Here is an 18074-nt window from a genome sequence, read left to right as displayed (position 1 = left end):
CATATCATGATTGGTTAGAGTGTGAGCCACTAGGAGTGACCATAACAGATTTTGAGCACAGTTGCTCGATTCCTTACTTGGGATGTTGTACCTATGGTACTATCTAGATTGCGGGTACAGAACTCTCAATCTTCAACCTAGAAAATTAAAAGATAATTAATTACTCCATAGAGAAAAAAATAATAAAGATAAAATACTATGAGATGCTTGTTTATGAATTTATTAGTGGTTATATTTATTAAGTAATTAGTCACTACTAGAAAACCTGAAAATATAGATGGATTTACAGATAGATTTTTTCATTATTACAGACGGATTTTAGCATTACAGACGAATTTACAAACAGACTGGAGCCGTCTGTAATATGCACGTCGATAAATAAACACAGACGGATATCTGTCTGTAATTTACAGATGAAAAAATTTGACTGTAAATTACAGATGGAAAAAATCTGTCTGTAATTTATAGAGAGAAAAATTCGTCTGTAATTTATACATGGAAAAATCCATCTATAATTTGTTTATGAAATTTAAAAGAAAATTGTTTCATTTTTTTTATAAACATAATTATTCCTTGTTCTTCCTAATTATCACAATTTATAAACATAATAAAAACTATAAAATTATATATTTAAAATCAGAAATTGTTTATAAAATGTAAAATTAAAATTTCATTACAAATGAAGAAGTAAACATCTAAAAAAATAATATAAAAAATAAAATAACATTGTATATCACTAATAATCAGTGTGATCATCTTCCAAAAAAGTATCGCCATCAGTAGAAGAGGAGTCAGAGGAGGAATGACGCATGAAGCTAAAGATTATTAGTGTTGGAGTTGGTGGAGGAGGAGGAAAAGGTGTAGAGGTATTCGCTCTCATGAGCTCAAAGTATGTATGCATCTGCATATGTTGCTGTTGCATCTGTTGCTGCACCTCCCTCTGCATCCTCGATGTCACCTTCTTCTTTATCTTCTTCTCCATTTTCTTCGCCCACTTCTTCTTCCATGCTCTTTCCTTGCTCTTCCACATCTCTTCATTTTGCTTCTGCAGTTATTCATTGAGGGCATAGACCTGAGTGCGAACCATTACACAAATTTCTAATGTAAATTTTGGCAGAATCTCCCCTAATATATGAATATTTTCTTATATTTGTTTACACTTAATAAATAAAATTTCTAATGTAAATGTTGGTAGAATCTCCCCTAATATATGAATATTTTCCTATATTTGTTTAAACTTAATATAACAAATTTTTTCGGCAGAATCTTCTAATATATTAATATTTCTTTACATTTGTTTACACGTACTTAATACAAAAATTTAAATTTTCTTTACACATAATCTGTATATTATATAACAATTTATTAATCAATGCATAAAAAATATACACATTACAATCCTAAAACGTTTTAGAGCACATCCCTTTATAACTCCACAATATGCATATTCTACAAACACTGCAAACACAAACAATCCCACTGCAAACACAAACAATCCCACAGCACACAATAATTAGGCTCGGAGAAGGACCTTTTCGCCCTTCGCCCCAGTCATACAATCTCCAATCCTACAACTCTATCTTAGAAATTTTAAGTTTCTAAAATACATCAAAAATAAAAAACTAAATTGATTAAAAGTTAGAGTATCATACCAGGAACACAATGATGCAAATTATGTTTCAAATGTATGCTTCAATCACTTGCAAAGGCCAAAAAATTGAAGTTCCTAGAGAGAGAGAGGCGAGAGAGAGAGAAAAAAAATTATGTAAAATGAGGAAGGAGAAGGAGGAGGCGCGGTTTTAAAGATTTTACACATTACAGACAGAAAAATCCATCTGTAAATGGTTTAATGAAATGGTACGTTTTAAAGGTTTATTTATAGATGAATTTTTTGGTCTGTAAATTTGTCAAGTCCGGTTACAGACAAAAAAATCTGTTTGTAAATTATCAGATGAAAAGTCGGTCAAAAAGGGCAATATTTACAGACGAATTTTTTCGTCTGTAATTTCTGCTCCAAATTTTCCTCCCATTTTTAAATTATAGCAAAAAAAATCTATCTATAATTTCTGTCTATATTATTTTGCACCAAATGGCGGGCAAATTACAGACGGCCACTACAGACGGATTTTTTATCCGTATGTAATATAGATGGATTTTTCATAAAATTAAAAAAAATAAAAAAATCCACAAATCTGTCTGTAATGGCCGTCTGTAAATGGCGCTTTTCTAGTAGTGGTATTGTCTTATGAAATAATTTATTAATGATCTACTCACTCTTTCTTTGTTTGTGTCTATTAACTATGTCATGGATGCAGAATGAGTGCTGGGAATATCCCTATTCCTGAGCAAAACATGACTTTTAGTATGGGATCAAGGACATGGAGCCATAATAATGCTAATCGAATTATTATCTTTATGGGTTGTGTGATACTAACTATTACTACCATTAACAACCCTCATATTGCTCCTATAATTATGCAGAGTCCTGTTAGGATTGAGATCTCCTACCCCATGAATTGTGCAGCGACTTACCTGGGCCTTCATGCTGATGCTTCTCCAAATGGGCTAGATAATTAGAAGAGAGTGATCTGCTCGGAAAAAAAATGAAAATAGGGTATATGTTAAATATGAGTGCTTAGGATCTTCCTGCCTGACCTTCATTTTCCTTTGGTTTGTAATATACTTGAATAACCTAGAAAAGATAAGAAGTCTGGATTGTATTATCTATTGTTGAACAATAACTCTATCTGTAGACAGATGTACATTATGTGTGAGATATATGCCTTCATTTATATTTATTTAGCAGATTGAATTTATTAGAGTCTCTAAGTTGAACATAGTAACATAATAATTAGGATGAAACTGTTAATAATAACGACGATGTCTCAAAAATAGTAATCACAATTTATTAAAAAGATAATAACTTTAACATAGGTTCTTATTTTCTTTTCTTGGTCATAATAAAGTTTGTTTGATGAAATTATTTTTCAGCGTTTACATTTATAAGACAACACAAAGGTTTAAAAGATAAATTTTATTAAAAATATTGTTTTAATTTATCATCTCAAATTTTTGTTTAAATTTTAAAACTAATATTTTTATTTAAATTTCATGTCGTATATTATCTCAAGTAATTGGCGCACCCTTTTTAAAAGGATACTTGAATAATAAATGAGCTAAAAAAGAATATTTTAATATATTTTTCTTAAAAAAATAAAAAAAAGAAATTTTTTATGTTATACTTTGAAGGATGAAGAGGTGTAGATAATGAGTAAGAGGAAGAAAATTTTAAAAAATAATTGATAAGTAAAAAGTGTACCTATACTCATTGAGTACACTTGAATACTTATCTAAATTATTTTAAAAAATAGTTGTATGTAGTATAAATATAACCTTAATGAAATTAGATACAATTTAAGATATTGTTAATTATACTTAAATTTTTTTACTTTTCTCTCAATTTTCTTATATTTATTTTTTATTTAACCAAATTTATTCATCTTTATTTATGAAATATATAATAAGAATTTAATATTTACTAATATTTATATTGTTTATTTGTATTATTTAAAATGCACCTTTAATTTTTAAAAATTGTCTTATTTTGTATCCGTATGTGTAAGAGATACGAGTACTACATTTGTACTCATTAGACATAGACTAGCAATATATCTAAAAGAGTGCAGAACTGTACCCAATTTGTGAAACGAAGATCGTGGTCCTTGTTTAAGACCGTATAAGAATGTGCTTGTAATAACACATTGTTAATATGAATTTGGTGAACAATTGGATGAGGCAGCTAAGCTAAGAACAATTCTAACGGTGGTAGGTTTTATAACAGGACTGAAAGTATCAGTGAAATCGATGCTGGGTGTTTGATGAAAGCCTTTAGTAACAAGCTAACTTTTATGTTTTTGAAAAGTGCCATCAGAATTTGGATTTGAACATCTATTTGCATCCAACCACAATCTTATCTGGAGCTAGTTCAACTATAGACCAAGTGTTATTTTTTAATATTGGATTATATTTATCCTTCGTTGCATTAAATCATTTAGGGCGAGATAAGGCCTCCTTGACAGAGTGAGATTCAATCAGATGAGAGAGAGAAGTGGAAGAAGTCCGATATGCTTTTGACATATAGATACCAACTTTAGATTTGGTGGTCATAGGATGAGTATTGAGAATCTATGATACACAATACTAAAGTTTCCATTAACCTCCTTAACCTTCAACACACTTTGCTTTAAAGGATCAATTTGATATAATAGTTAGAAAGAGATAGTAAAAAAGACAAACTATAGATGAACCATTTGATGGAGACTAAAATACTAATGAATGTAGAGACACAAATGTTGGAGAGGGCTTTGTTCAGGATAAAGAAATAGAAAGAGATAAAACAGTGTTTGATATATTTTTTTCTTGTGCAGGATCAAGTACATAAAAAAAAAAGAGATCAATTGTAAATGGAATATATTTTTCCATCTTTCTTAAGTTTTGACATTGATAATATTACCTATCATTCAAGTGTATGAGCTTAGAAATTGTCTTCAAACAACAATTTGTTATATTTGGAAGGAAGTGACGAGGCCTAAGTTTAAAGTAACCTAAATTTGAGTTACCAACAAAATGATAGTTTTCAATGATGGAAAAGAAAGAAGAATGATGGATAAATAAAAGATTTTAAAAATTAGAGACTAAAATATTTGTTAGTAACAATATTAAAACTAAAATGTCTCACCAGTAATAATTTCAAGAATTTAAATAAGATAAAAATATATATCATATTACATATAACATCATATTTTTAAACATGATCAATCTCTCCTAAAATGATAAGTTAGCATTTTTTTATTGTTTGTTAATAATGTTTGAATTTAAAGAATTAAACATCTGATAAAGATAAAAATTAAGAATTAACGTGATATTTACTAAAATTTTAAAGATTAAAATGTCCTATCCTTGTTATCACATCGACTAAAATAAAAGTTTTTACGTTTCATATTAACTATGTGCTGATTTGAAAAAAAAAAATTTAATTTTTTATCATTGCATTTTTTAATCGGTTGATGATTCAGTTATTACTGTTTGTGTGTTACTGTTCGGTGGTGAAGATAACGTGTACGTTTAAAAAATATACACATGAATACGATGGCTTCCAGGAAGTAAAATCAATGTGAACTTGTGTTATTATATATAATTGTTTATTATTTTATTGGTATTGAATGATCCAATGCTTTTTATCTTTTGAATTGACCTCTTGGAAATGTATCCTAATTTTGAAAATGTGTTTTCGATTAATAAACTAATGGTACCGAAATATTGCTTTTGTACAGTTCTTTATTTTTAGAAAATCCTTTACTGAAAGTATAGCAGTTCTTCGTTCTTTTGAATAGGACTGTAGCAGTAAGTCCCGTATAGTTGAAAGGGCAGTAAGGCTAATTTGACGATGCTGTATTCAAAAGAAACAAAAGAACATAAGAAGCTGGTGGCTATAGTAAAAGAATTTTCAGAATTTTGTAAAAAAAAAAAAAAAAAAAAAAAAAAAAAAAAAGTCCACAAATAACCAGATCCAGTTGAATAAGTTATAAATAATTAACAGATGTATTGTTACGGAACCAAATGAGGGTGATGAGCCAGATGTTTTTATATTATGTCTAGACTCTTACGCTCTTTCTCTCGCATTTCCTTTCGTTCTGGCTCCAGTTCCTCCTCCTCCTCTCCAACTAAAACCAATCTCTTTAATGACCAGGAGAATCATTCTCCTGAAATTACACCCAAACACAACCTCTTCGACGAAGAAGTTCGTTTTGAAGAGATCAACCAAAGTATGGATGACTGGACCATCCCAGTCATTCCTCAGGATACTTTATATGTTCCTGAAGACCAACCTAAGAAAAACAGTTCTGATTATATTATCAAGACTGTTGAAAATAATATCCCTTTAGGGAAAGGTATAGGGGAAGAATTTCATCTCCTGTCTAAATCCTCCCTCAATGACCATAAAAGAAAGTACAAGTACCTTCACATAGGATGTGTTCAGGTAGCAATTAAACCTTTGATAGACATAGGCATAGATGCTGCTGTCTTAATTTGTCTCAGAGACATTCGTCATAATAAATTTGATGATTCTCTCATAGGAACAGTTGAAACCAGTCTCGGTCAAGGTCCGATTTATTTTAACTGTTTTCCCAACAAAACTGTGAGTCTTATGGATGAACACATCCTAGACTCCTTATTTCTTAATATTTGCTTTCATGGGTTAGACATGAAAGAGGGATCTATTCCCGCCGCATTAATCTATAGGATTCAGTATAAGGTCATGAATTCTTGTGCCTCTAGAGTCCTTCTCAAGCCTCAAAAGGGAGAAACTACTTTGTTTATCACTGATATGACAAAGGCTAATGTTTCTCTACCTAGAATTATTAAATGGGATGAAGTTACTCTCCCAGAAAAATGGGTGATGGATAAAGCCTCACCTAGTGTTCCTCGTCCTGCTCCTCAAATACAGGACATCTCACAGGACAATTCTGGAAAGGTTGAAATAACCTTTGATAGGAGAAACTCTTTCTCCTCTAGGATCGATGCTTATAGTAATCGATCTGATTTTGTCTCTGCTAGGAGATCTTTTTCTTCTAGATCTTATGTTAGACCTGATATTCCTAGGTCTGTTAATCATGACCCCTCTCTAAATCTTCAAGGTTTAGACACTTCTTCTAGGATTCCTAGAAATGTTTATCAGACTTCTGAAAAAGAAGACGAAAATCAGAGTATCCAATCTCCAACTTACTCTTCCCTTAATGAGTCTTATGATGTTATCTCATAAATTCATTATAGATAAGGAAACCCTTAGGAAAGACTTTTACTCTGAGGATTGGAAACCTCAAAGAGAGTGGTTCTTTCAAAATTATAGGGGAAAAGACAGGTCTGCTATCCAAGAGAAATTCTATCAATTTCTCGAAAAAGTCAAACAAAATATTCCATTCTTTGATTGGTATCATGCTTATACCATTCGAAATAATATTAATTATCCCTGGCAAGAAGATGTTATTAGTACCTCCTCTGCTAATGTTATAACCTGGCAAATCAAAGATGGACAAATAGTCCAAAGTGATTTACCGCCCACATCTCAATACCAATTGCCTAATTTGAAAGACAAAGGCGGTAACCCTGTTACTGCCACTCCTTTCAAGTCTAAAAGTGCTGATGAGTCTATCACTCCTCATGACATCCAAGGCCTTATGGAACAGGCCAATTATACCAATAAATACCTTCAGGTTTTAGGAGAGAAAATCTCTGTTAATCCTGTCAAAACGAAAATTGAAGAAACTTCTTCTTCATCCTCCCAACCACAACTAGAAAAACCTCTTTTTAAACCTTTTAAGATTAGCGCCAAAGCTAAGCAGAAAATCTTAGAACTTAGGCAAAAAGAGAAAACCAAAATAAATGAGGAAAACCAAAACGAGTTGCTTAGTAAAATTACTAGTCTCCTCACTACCATTCCCGACACTCCTCAACCTTCTGAAGAATCTAGTGCTAAACCCAGGACTAGGTCTCTTGCCAAAACTATCAATGCCATCTCTAAGGCTGATTCAGAACATTATTCTGAAACAGACTCTGTTTTAGCCATTAATCCTATCAATAATTGGAAAAATTCTTCCAAGCTTTATTATAATAGAGCTACTGCTCCTGATCTTATTTTAGAAGAAAAACAAGATTTTATTCAAAGTTTTAATTCTAATGATATTTATATTTGGAATATCGATGGATTATCTGAATATAATATCATTGCCAAACTTCAAAATATGTCGGTTGTCGCTATGGGCTATTTTACTAACCAAAATATGCCTGAAGACACCATTGTCTATATTCTTGTTGCCGGTTTTACTGGCCAACTCAAAGGTTGGTGGGATAATTATCTCACTGAAGCTGACAGAGATAACATTCTCTCTGCAGTTAAAATTAATGATAAAGGGAAAACCATTGTCAGTGACAATGAGCATCTCCCTGATGCTGTGTATACGTTATTATACACAATATCCCAACATTTCCTAGGTGATCCTTCTCTTTGGAGGGAAAGATCTGGTGAGTTACTTTCAAAACTCAAATGTGATTCCTTAGAACATTTCAAGTGGTATAAAGATACCTTTATGTCTAGGGTCCTTACTAGGGAAGATTGCAACCAAGCCTATTGGAAAGAAAAATATCTTGATGGTCTTCCTAAGGCATTCGGAGATCTTATTAGAAGTAAACTCCGAAGTCGTTCTCCTACTGGAGAAATCAATTATGATAATTATGATTATGGTCAACTTACTGCTATCATTATCCATAGCGGTATTAAAGTTTGCCAGAAAGATAAACTCCAAAAACAACTTGCTAAAGAAAAAGCTTTGAGCAAGAAAGAATTAGGGTCATTCTGCGAACAGTTTGGTCTTCCATCCTGCTCTCCCAAAAGGAAGAAACATGCCCCTAAGAAAGAGGCTGTAGAACCTTACAAAAAGCCCTATAAGCGCAGGTACAATAGAAAACCCAGTCCTAAGAAACAAGGGGATAATGTCATCCCCACCAATATTCCCAAAAAACCCAGAACAGGCGTAACCTGTTACAATTGTGGTAAACCTGGCCATATTAGTAAGTATTGCAGGCTAAAGAAAAAGATTAGTAGCCTCAATCTAGAGCCTTCTTTAGAGGACCAAATCAATAATCTCCTGACTAATACCTCTGATGAAGAGGAAGATTCTAATAAAGAATCTGAAGAAGAGGTCAACCAAATTCAAAATGATGACCAAGCTTCTTCTTCTGACAGTGATGAAACTCCAGAAATCAATGTTTTGACAAAAGAACAAGATCTTCTTTTTGAAGCTATAAGCTCTATTTCGGATTTTCAAGAAAGAAAAGAATTTTTAAACAAATTCAAAGAGGTTTTAGAAAATAAACCTAAACCTAAAGAATATTTTACTTCAAATAAATTCGATATTACAGATATTTTCAAAAGGTTAGAAAAGAATTCTAATATTAAACCAACCACTATTCAAGATCTCCAGATTGAGATAAATAATCTCAAGAAAGAAATCAGAGAAATCAAAGATCAACAACAAATTCACCAAGTTATTCTTTCTCAGTTAGATGATGATTCTGACATTGAGAAAGTAGAACTTCCTGAGGATAATGATTCTGTAAAGGTTGACTCTGGTAATCCAGAAGAAACTTTTATGTGTTTGATCAACAAGGTCAAAATACAAAAATTTTACATTAATATCAGAATCGTTATTGATGATTTTGTTCTTGACACTTTGGCCCTTTTTGATACAGGTGCTGATTCAAATTGTATTTTAGAAGGTTTAATTCCTACAAAATATTTTGAAAAAACCTCTGAAAAACTCAGCACTGCTAGTGGTTCAAAACTGAAAATTAATTATAAGCTTTCTAAAGCTGTAATTGAAAATCAAGAACTTAAGATTGAAACAAACTTCCTTCTTGTTAAAAATTTAAAAAATGAAGTGATTTTGGGAACACCTTTCATAAAAGCTCTTTTCCCTTTGCAAATTTCGAAAGATGGTATATCCACCCGACATTTAGGGAAACAAATAACCTTCAAATTTTCTAATAAGCCCTTTACAAAAAATATTAATTTTATTCAAAACAAAGTTAATCAGATTAACTTTTTAAAAGAAGAAGTTTCTTTTGCTAATATTGAAAAACAATTAAGTAGTTTTTCACTTCAAAAGAAAATCCAGTCACTTTTAAACAAAATCCAAACTTCTATATGTTCTGACCTACCCAGCGCTTTCTGGAATAGGAAAAAACATATTGTCAGTCTCCCTTATGAATCTGGATTCAAAGATACCCAAATTCCCACTAAAGCCAGACCAATTCAGATAAATGAAGAACTCCTCCATTACTGTCAGAAAGAGATTACAGATCTCTTAGACAAAAATCTTATCAGGAAAAGCAAGAGTCCTTGGTCTTGCTCTGCTTTTTATGTTAATAAACCTGCTGAGATTGAAAGAGGTACTCCCAGACTTGTTATCAATTACAAACCCCTCAATCAAGCCCTTCAATGGATTAGGCATCCTATCCCCAATAAAAAAGATCTTCTTAACAGACTCAATTCTGCTAAGATCTTTTCAAAATTCGATATGAAATCGGGATTTTGGCAAATCCAAATTTGCGAAAATGATAGGTACAAGACTGCCTTTACTGTTCCCTTTGGGCATTACGAATGGAATGTTATGCCCTTTGGTCTAAAAAATGCTCCTTCTGAATTTCAAAAAATCATGAATGACATTTTCAATCCTTATTCAAAATTTGTCATTATCTACATTGACGATGTTTTAATTTTTTCTCAATCCATTGATCAACATTTTAAACATATAAATGTTTTTATCAATGTTATTAAACAAAACGGTCTTGCCGTTTCAAAATCAAAAATTAGTCTCTTTCAAACCAATATCAGATTCCTTGGACATAATATCCACCAAGGTACCATTATCCCTATCAGTAGGTCCATTGAATTTGCTGATAAATTTCCTGACAGGATCCTTGATAAAACCCAATTACAGAGATTTTTGGAATGTCTCAATTACGTTGGGGATTTCATCCCCCACCTAAATAACATCATCAAGCCTTTACATGATAGGCTTAGGAAAAATCCTCCCCCTTGGACTGATGTCCATACTAATGTCGTTAAAGAAATCAAAAACAAAGTCAGGAAGATAAATTGCCTATATCTTCCCATCCCCCAAGCCTTCAAAATCGTTGAAACTGATGCCTCAGACATAGGTTATGGAGGTATTCTTAAACAAAAAATCAAGTCTCATGAGCATATCATTGCATACACTTCAAAACATTGGAATTCTGCACAACAGAATTATTCTACTGTTAAAAAGGAAGTTTTGGCAATTGTTTTATGCGTTTCAAAATTCCAATCTGATTTATTAAACCAAAAATTTTTAATTAGGGTAGACTGCAAGTCTGCCAAAGAAATTTTACAAAAAGATGTTAAAAATCTTGCCTCAAAACAAATTTTTGCGAGATGGCAAGCAATTTTAAGTGTTTTTGATTTTGACATAGAATATCTCAAAGGCACTTCAAACTCCCTTCCTGATTATCTTACCCGTGAATATTTACAGGATAAGTAAGATGCCTAGAAAGGCAGTTACCCCTTCTAGGGGAGGAACCACCAGAGGCGGCAAAGTCAGATTAGCTCTGACTCTAAATAAACCAAGACCACAATCTGCTTCAGCAGATTCAAAAACCTCTTCTTCTGGGTCATCGACCCCCATCGAGTCATCGACTCAAAAGGCAATCCAAGTTGTTGAGTCATCAACTCAGCAATCTGGAACTCCAAAAGAATCCTCCAAAAAGACTGATTCTGTTGTCAAAACCACCAAACAAACCAAAACAGACTATGCTCTCCCAATTAGTACGCTTTTAGCTATCCAACAAGGAAGCTTAAGTAGCCTACCAAATAAATCTTGGGCAGACATTGCCTCTGAAGAAGATATGGAATTAGATTTAGCAAGCCTAAACACTATACTCCAGACCTTCAACCAAACCCAAAAAACAATAACCAATAAAACAGAAGGGACCCTTGACCTTCAAAAGGGAAAACAAAAAACTTCAAACCCAAGCCATTATGTAGCCAAAGGAAAATTCTCCTCAGTCATACAAATGGAACCTGAATTTTGGGACAAAAACCCATACAAGGCAATTACTAAAGTCTTCCCACCAGGATTTCATTTCAGACCATATCAGGCTAATAAAACCAGACAGTTTTATGAGTTTATCTTAGTGGATTCAGATTCTGTTTCCATTAAGCATTACAAGGACCACAAGGATCCGTCAGTTACAACCCATTCAACAATACAAATCCTGAAAGTCTTAACTCCAAAGGCTTTTGGAAAAAATTTAAATTCTTATAAAAAGTTTTCCCAACCATTTGATCCAGTAGGATATAATTATTGGGACTACATTGACGCATGGACAAGAACTTTCTGGTTCCAAAATAAACTTAACCGACATTCTTGGTTAATATATTTTAAAAAGAATCAGAATTATAACTTTCCAAATTGGTTCCTCCAATGGTGGGATTATTTTGGACCAATTGAAGAAATCCTTCCCACTCCTGTCAAAGAAGGATACAAAATTTACAAGGGCAGATATCTGCGAGAATCAAGAATTCCAGCAGATCTTAAATACTTCTCTGATTTTGCCCTGGCATGGGTATTCCCATGGCAATACAGGTATGGCAAGACAGAAAATGAAGACACTCTCCCATTGTTACACAGGTATTCCTTTGTAAAATGGTGGAATCAATTCAATGCGGAACATGCCGGACCAGAAGGAGTTGCTGAATATTTTGGGAAAAATCCCAAATTATTAAATCTTGCTGACCCAGCAACATTCCAATTCCTTAATCAGAAATCCAAAATTGCAGCATTCTTATCAGGATGCGATACCAAAGAGAAAATGAAGAAAAATCTTCAAGATGTTCTCCTGTTATTGCAAAGCCAAGAAGAAGGAGAATCTTCTAACCAAAATGCCAATATTGAAGAAAATCAAAATGAAGATGATTGTTTCGGTATTGACATTCAGGATCTTTAGAAACAGGTACTATAGTTAATAGTTCCAGTCACCAACCGGAACTGTAGAAATAGTACTTTAAGATTTTCTATATAAGGAGGCCTCGACTATATTGTGAGGTACCCTTTCATTTCAGCAAGATAAGAGAGATTTAAGAGAGAGAAGCTCTGAGAGAAAAACTTCTTGTAAGCCTTCTTCTTCTTTGAGATCTTTCAATAAAATTTGCTGTTTCAAATTATTTTCCTCTCTTCTCCCTCTTAGCCGGTCCTGTTCGGACTACCGTCGCTCCAGCTTTCTTCTCTTCTCCCTTCACTAGATCTGTGTTGGTTATACCACCGTTCTAGTTTCTTTATGAGCTAACTGTTTTACTTTTTAACATCTTTTAATTTCTGCATATCATTTAGTAGTCCTGCTACTGCCTACTTTCCTTTCAGTCGTTTAATCTACATATTTTTGTTTCTTTGATCCACTACTTTCCTTTCAGTCGTTTAATTTCTGAATATTAAATGATTTAGTTATTTATACTATGGTAAAAAGAAAATATTTTATATTTATATTTTAATTATTAATAATGTTAAGATTTACTTTTAGTTAAGAATTATTTACTTTTATTTTCAAATCTCACCTATCTTAATTTTTTTTTTTTTAATTTAAGCTATTTAGTCTCTTTACTAATTTGTTATTATTATTTTTAAATGAAAAATATTAATATTTTTACTTGTTTTTCTAAAGTATTATGCAAAATTATCTTATAATTTTATATTTTCTTTCTTTTGATTTATAATTTAAAATATACTTAAATTAAAAAATTAACGTGCACAAGATAAGATACTTGTCATTAATTCTTATAATATAAATTAAATACTTCATTTATAGGGAAAGTGGTTGAAAACACTAGCTACAGGCGGCGAGAGACAAAAAGTGTTAGTCGTATTATACGGGATAGCAAAGTACTAAGTCCTAGCAAAAAATTAAACCTAACTAATTTGGTCTGTGGAAAATAGGCATTAGAGTATACCAAGATAGGTTAAAATATGAGCCGCTAATAGTGACCATAACAGATTTTGAGCACGGTTGCTTGGTTCCATGTTTGGGATGTTCTACCTATGATACTATCTGAATTGCAGGCATAGAACTTTCAATCTTCAATCCAAAAAATTAAATGGATAATTAATTACTCTATGAAGAAAAGAATAACACAGATAAAATACTATGAGATGCTTGTTTATGAATTTATTAGTGGTTATATTTATTAAGCAATTAGTATTGCCTTATGAAATAATTTATGAGTGATCTACTCATCTTTTCTTTGTTTATATCTTATTAACTATTTTATGGATGCAGAATGAGTGCTAAAAATATCTCCATTCCTAAGCAAAACATGACTTTTACTATGAGATCAGGGACATAGAACCATAATAATGTTAATTAAATTATTATCTTTACGAGATGTGTTACTAACTATTACTATCATTAACAACTCCAATATTGCTCCTATAATTCTACAGAGTCTTGTTAGGATTGAGATCTCCTACCCCATGTATTGTGCAATGACTTACCTGGGCTGCCTATACTGATTCTCCTTGAGATGGGTTAGATGACTAGAAGAAAATGATATGCTTGAAAAAGAAGAAAATAGAGTATATGTAAATTATGAGTGCTTAGGATCTTTCTGCCTAACCTTCATTTTTCTTTGGTTTGTAATATACTTGAATAAGGCAGATATACATTATATGTGGGATATATGCCTTCATTTATATTTATTTAACAGATTAAATTTATTAGTCTCAAAAATAGTAATCACAATTTATTAAAAAGATAATGAATTTAACATGGGTTTTTTTTCTTTTCTTTTCCTGGTCATATTAAAGTTTGTTTGACGATGTTATTTTTCAGTGTTTATATTTTTAAACATCTAAGACAACACAAATGTTTAAAAGATAAATTTTAATAAAAAAATTCTTTTAATTTATCATCTCAATTTTTTGTTTAAATTTTAAAATTAATATTTTTTATTTAAATTTCATGTAGTATATTATCTCAATTAATTGGCGCACCATTTTTAAGTGGATACTTGAACAATAAACGAGCTAAAAAAAAGAAAATTTTATTATATATTTTTGAAAAAATAAATAAAGAAAAAAGAGAGAAAATTCTTGTTATATTTTGAAGGATGAAGAGGTATAGATAACGAGTAAGAGGAAGAAAATTTTAAAAAATAATTGATAAGTATACAAGTGTACCTATACTCATTCAGTGCACTTGAATACTTATCTAAATTATTTTAAAAAAAAAGTTGTATGTAGTATAAATATAACCTTAATGAAATTAGATACAATTTAAGATATTGTTAATTATACTTAAATTATTTTACTTTTCTCTCAATTTTCTTATATTTATTTTTTATTTAACCAAATTTAATAAGAATTTAATATTTACTAATATTTATATTATTTATTTGTATTATTTAAAATGCACCTTTAATTTTTAAAAATTGTCTTATTTTGTATCCGTATGTGTAAGAGATACAAGTACTACATTTGTATTCATTAGACATAGAGCAATATATCTAAAAGAGTGCAGAACTGTACCCAATTTGTGAAACGAAGAACGTAGTCCTTGTTTAAGACCGTGTAAGCCCATAAATGTCCTTGTGTTGTTTACAAATTGTATTCGTTGAACCAAGAGAAAAACTAGGAGGTTGAGGCATGAAGACTTCAAAAATATTGCCATGTATTAACAGATTGTTAATATCAATTTGGTGAACAATTGGATGAGACAGCTAAGCTAAGAACAATTCTAATGGTGGTAGGTTTTATAACAGGACTGAAAGTATCAGTGAAATGGATGCTGGGTGTTTGATGGAAGTCTTTAGTAACCAAGCTAGCTTTATGTTTTTGAAAACTGCCATCAAAATTTAGATTTGAACATCCATTTGCATCTAACCACAATCTTATCTGGAGCTAGTTAAACTAGCAAGTGTTATTTTTTAATATTGGATTATATTCATCCTTCATTGCATTAAATCATTTAGGGCGAGATAAGGCCTTGTTGACAGAGTGAGATTCAATAACACGAGAGAGAAGTGGAAGAAGTTCGATATACTTTTGATTTATAGATACCAACTTTAGATTTGGTGGTCATAGGATGAGTATTGAGAATCTATGATACACAATACTAAACTTTCCATTAACCTCCTTAACCTTCAACACACTTTGCTTTAAAGTATGAATTTGATATAATAGTTAGAAAGAGATAGTAAAAAAGACAAAGTATAGATGAATCATTTGATGGAGACTAAAATACTAATGAATGTAGAGACACAAATGTTGGAAAGGGCTTTGTCCAAGATAAATAAATAGAAGGAGATAAAATAGTGTTTGATATTTTTTTTTGTGTTGGATCAAGTACATAAAAAAAAAGAGATCAATTGTAAATTGAATATATTTTGTCATCTTTCTTTAAATTTTGAGACGTTGATGACTATATTGCCTATCATTTGAGTGTGTGAGTTTAGAAATTATATTCAAACAATAATTTATTAGATTTGGAAGGGAGTGATGAGGCTTAAGTTTGAAGCAACATAAACTTGAGTTGCAAACAAATAATGCAAGTAGCTGGCAATTATAGTTTTCAATAATAGAAAAAAAAATAATACATAAATAAATAAAATATTTTAAAAATTAAAAACTAAAATATTTGTGAATGACAATATTAAAACAAAAATGCTATATTAATAATAATTTTAAAAATTAAAATAAGATAAAAATATATATTATATTGTATATAATATCGTATTTTTAAATATGATTAATTTTTACTAATATGATAATTTAGTATTCTTTTATTATCTATTAATAATGTTTAAATTTAAAGACGTAAAAAATTTAATAGAGATAAAAGTTAAAAATTAACATAATATTTTTTTAAAATTTTAAAGATTAAAATGCTCCTCCTTAGCTACCACGTTGACTAAAATAAGGGCTTTTACTTTTCATATTAACTATGTGTATATTAATTTTTTATCATTACTGTTCGGTGGTGAAATATCGTGTACGTTTAAAAAATATACTCATGAATACGATGGCTTCCAGGAAGTAAAATCAAAGTGAACTTGTGTTATTATATATAATTGTTTATTATTTTATTGGTATTGAATGATCCAATGCTTTTTATCTTTTGAATTGACCTCTTGGAAATGTATCCTAATTTTGAAATTGTGTTTTCGATTAATATATATATATATATATATATATATATATATATATATATATATATATTAATACTGAATTTTACATGAAAGGTTATCCTCATGATATTTTTGTGTTCGCGTTATTAAATGATTTTGTTATTTACACTGTAGTAAAAAAATATATTTATATTTTAATTATTAATGATGTTAAGATTTACTTTTAGTTTAGAATTATTTACTTTTATTTTCAAATCTCACCTATCTTAATTTTTTATTTTATTTTTAAATTTAAGCTATTTAGTCTCTTTACTAATTTGTTATTATTGTTTTAAATGTTATCTTCTTTTTAAATGGAAAATATTTATACTTTTACTTATTTTTTTGAAGTATTATGCAAAATTATCTTATAATTTTACATTTTCTTTCTTTCGATTTATAATTTCTTTCGATTTATAATTTAAAATATATTTAAATTAAAAAATTAATGTAGACATGATTCAATATTTATCATTAATTCTTATGATATAAATTAAATACTTAATTATTTTTTCGGTCCTATGAATATTAAATATTTTATGAAAAGTTTTTATAAATTTTTTTACTAAAATTTAATCTCTTCAATATTAAAAAGGTTAAAATTTAATCCATTAATTCATTTTCATTAAATGTTGAACCGACTAACAAAGATTGGCAATTTCACATAAACAAATTTTTAATTAAATTTTAAATATTTGTATAAAAAAAATTTAAATTTTTTTTTACTTTTTTTTTCCACAACTCTCTCTTTCTCGTATCATCGTTGAATTGACTTTTTAATCAATCAACTCAATATTTAATAAAGAGTTCACAGTAAAAATTAAATTCTAACTTTTTAAATATTTATAAACTAAATTTTATCAAAAATTTATAGTAAAATATGCTAACTTTATAGTAATAAAAAATATAATTAAGACTATATTAAATTTCTTATTATTTAAATTATAAGCATTTTAGATTTTATTTTATTTTCTTATAACACATAATTTTATCATTATTTACTACTTTTATATATTTAAAATTTTCAAAAATTATTAATTATTTATAAAATTTATTTTTACATTAAAATATCTTTTTCTTTCAAATATCATATTTATTACATTGAGTAATTTTAAAAAATTACTTTTCACAATATATTTTCTTCTTTTATGTCAAATCTAAATTATATATATATATATATTTAAAATTTTTTATTTTTATTTATGTTTTTACCTTATTTAATTAAATTAACTAAGCACACTTGTTAATAATTTTAAATGCTTTT

At 29.7% G+C, this 18074-nt stretch overlaps 1 pseudogene; it reads left to right on the top strand.

Annotated features, from left to right (window-relative positions):
• The window catches only part of LOC113850663, a 94176-nt pseudogene that overhangs the window by 7329 nt on the left and 68773 nt on the right, over window positions 1–18074 (top strand).

The sequence above is a fragment of the Abrus precatorius genome, unplaced genomic scaffold, assembly GCF_003935025.1.
Source record: "Abrus precatorius isolate BTA unplaced genomic scaffold, Abrus_2018 Scaffold9, whole genome shotgun sequence".
Taxonomy (NCBI): domain Eukaryota; kingdom Viridiplantae; phylum Streptophyta; class Magnoliopsida; order Fabales; family Fabaceae; genus Abrus; species Abrus precatorius.
This window is presented reverse-complemented; position numbering and strand designations above follow the sequence as displayed.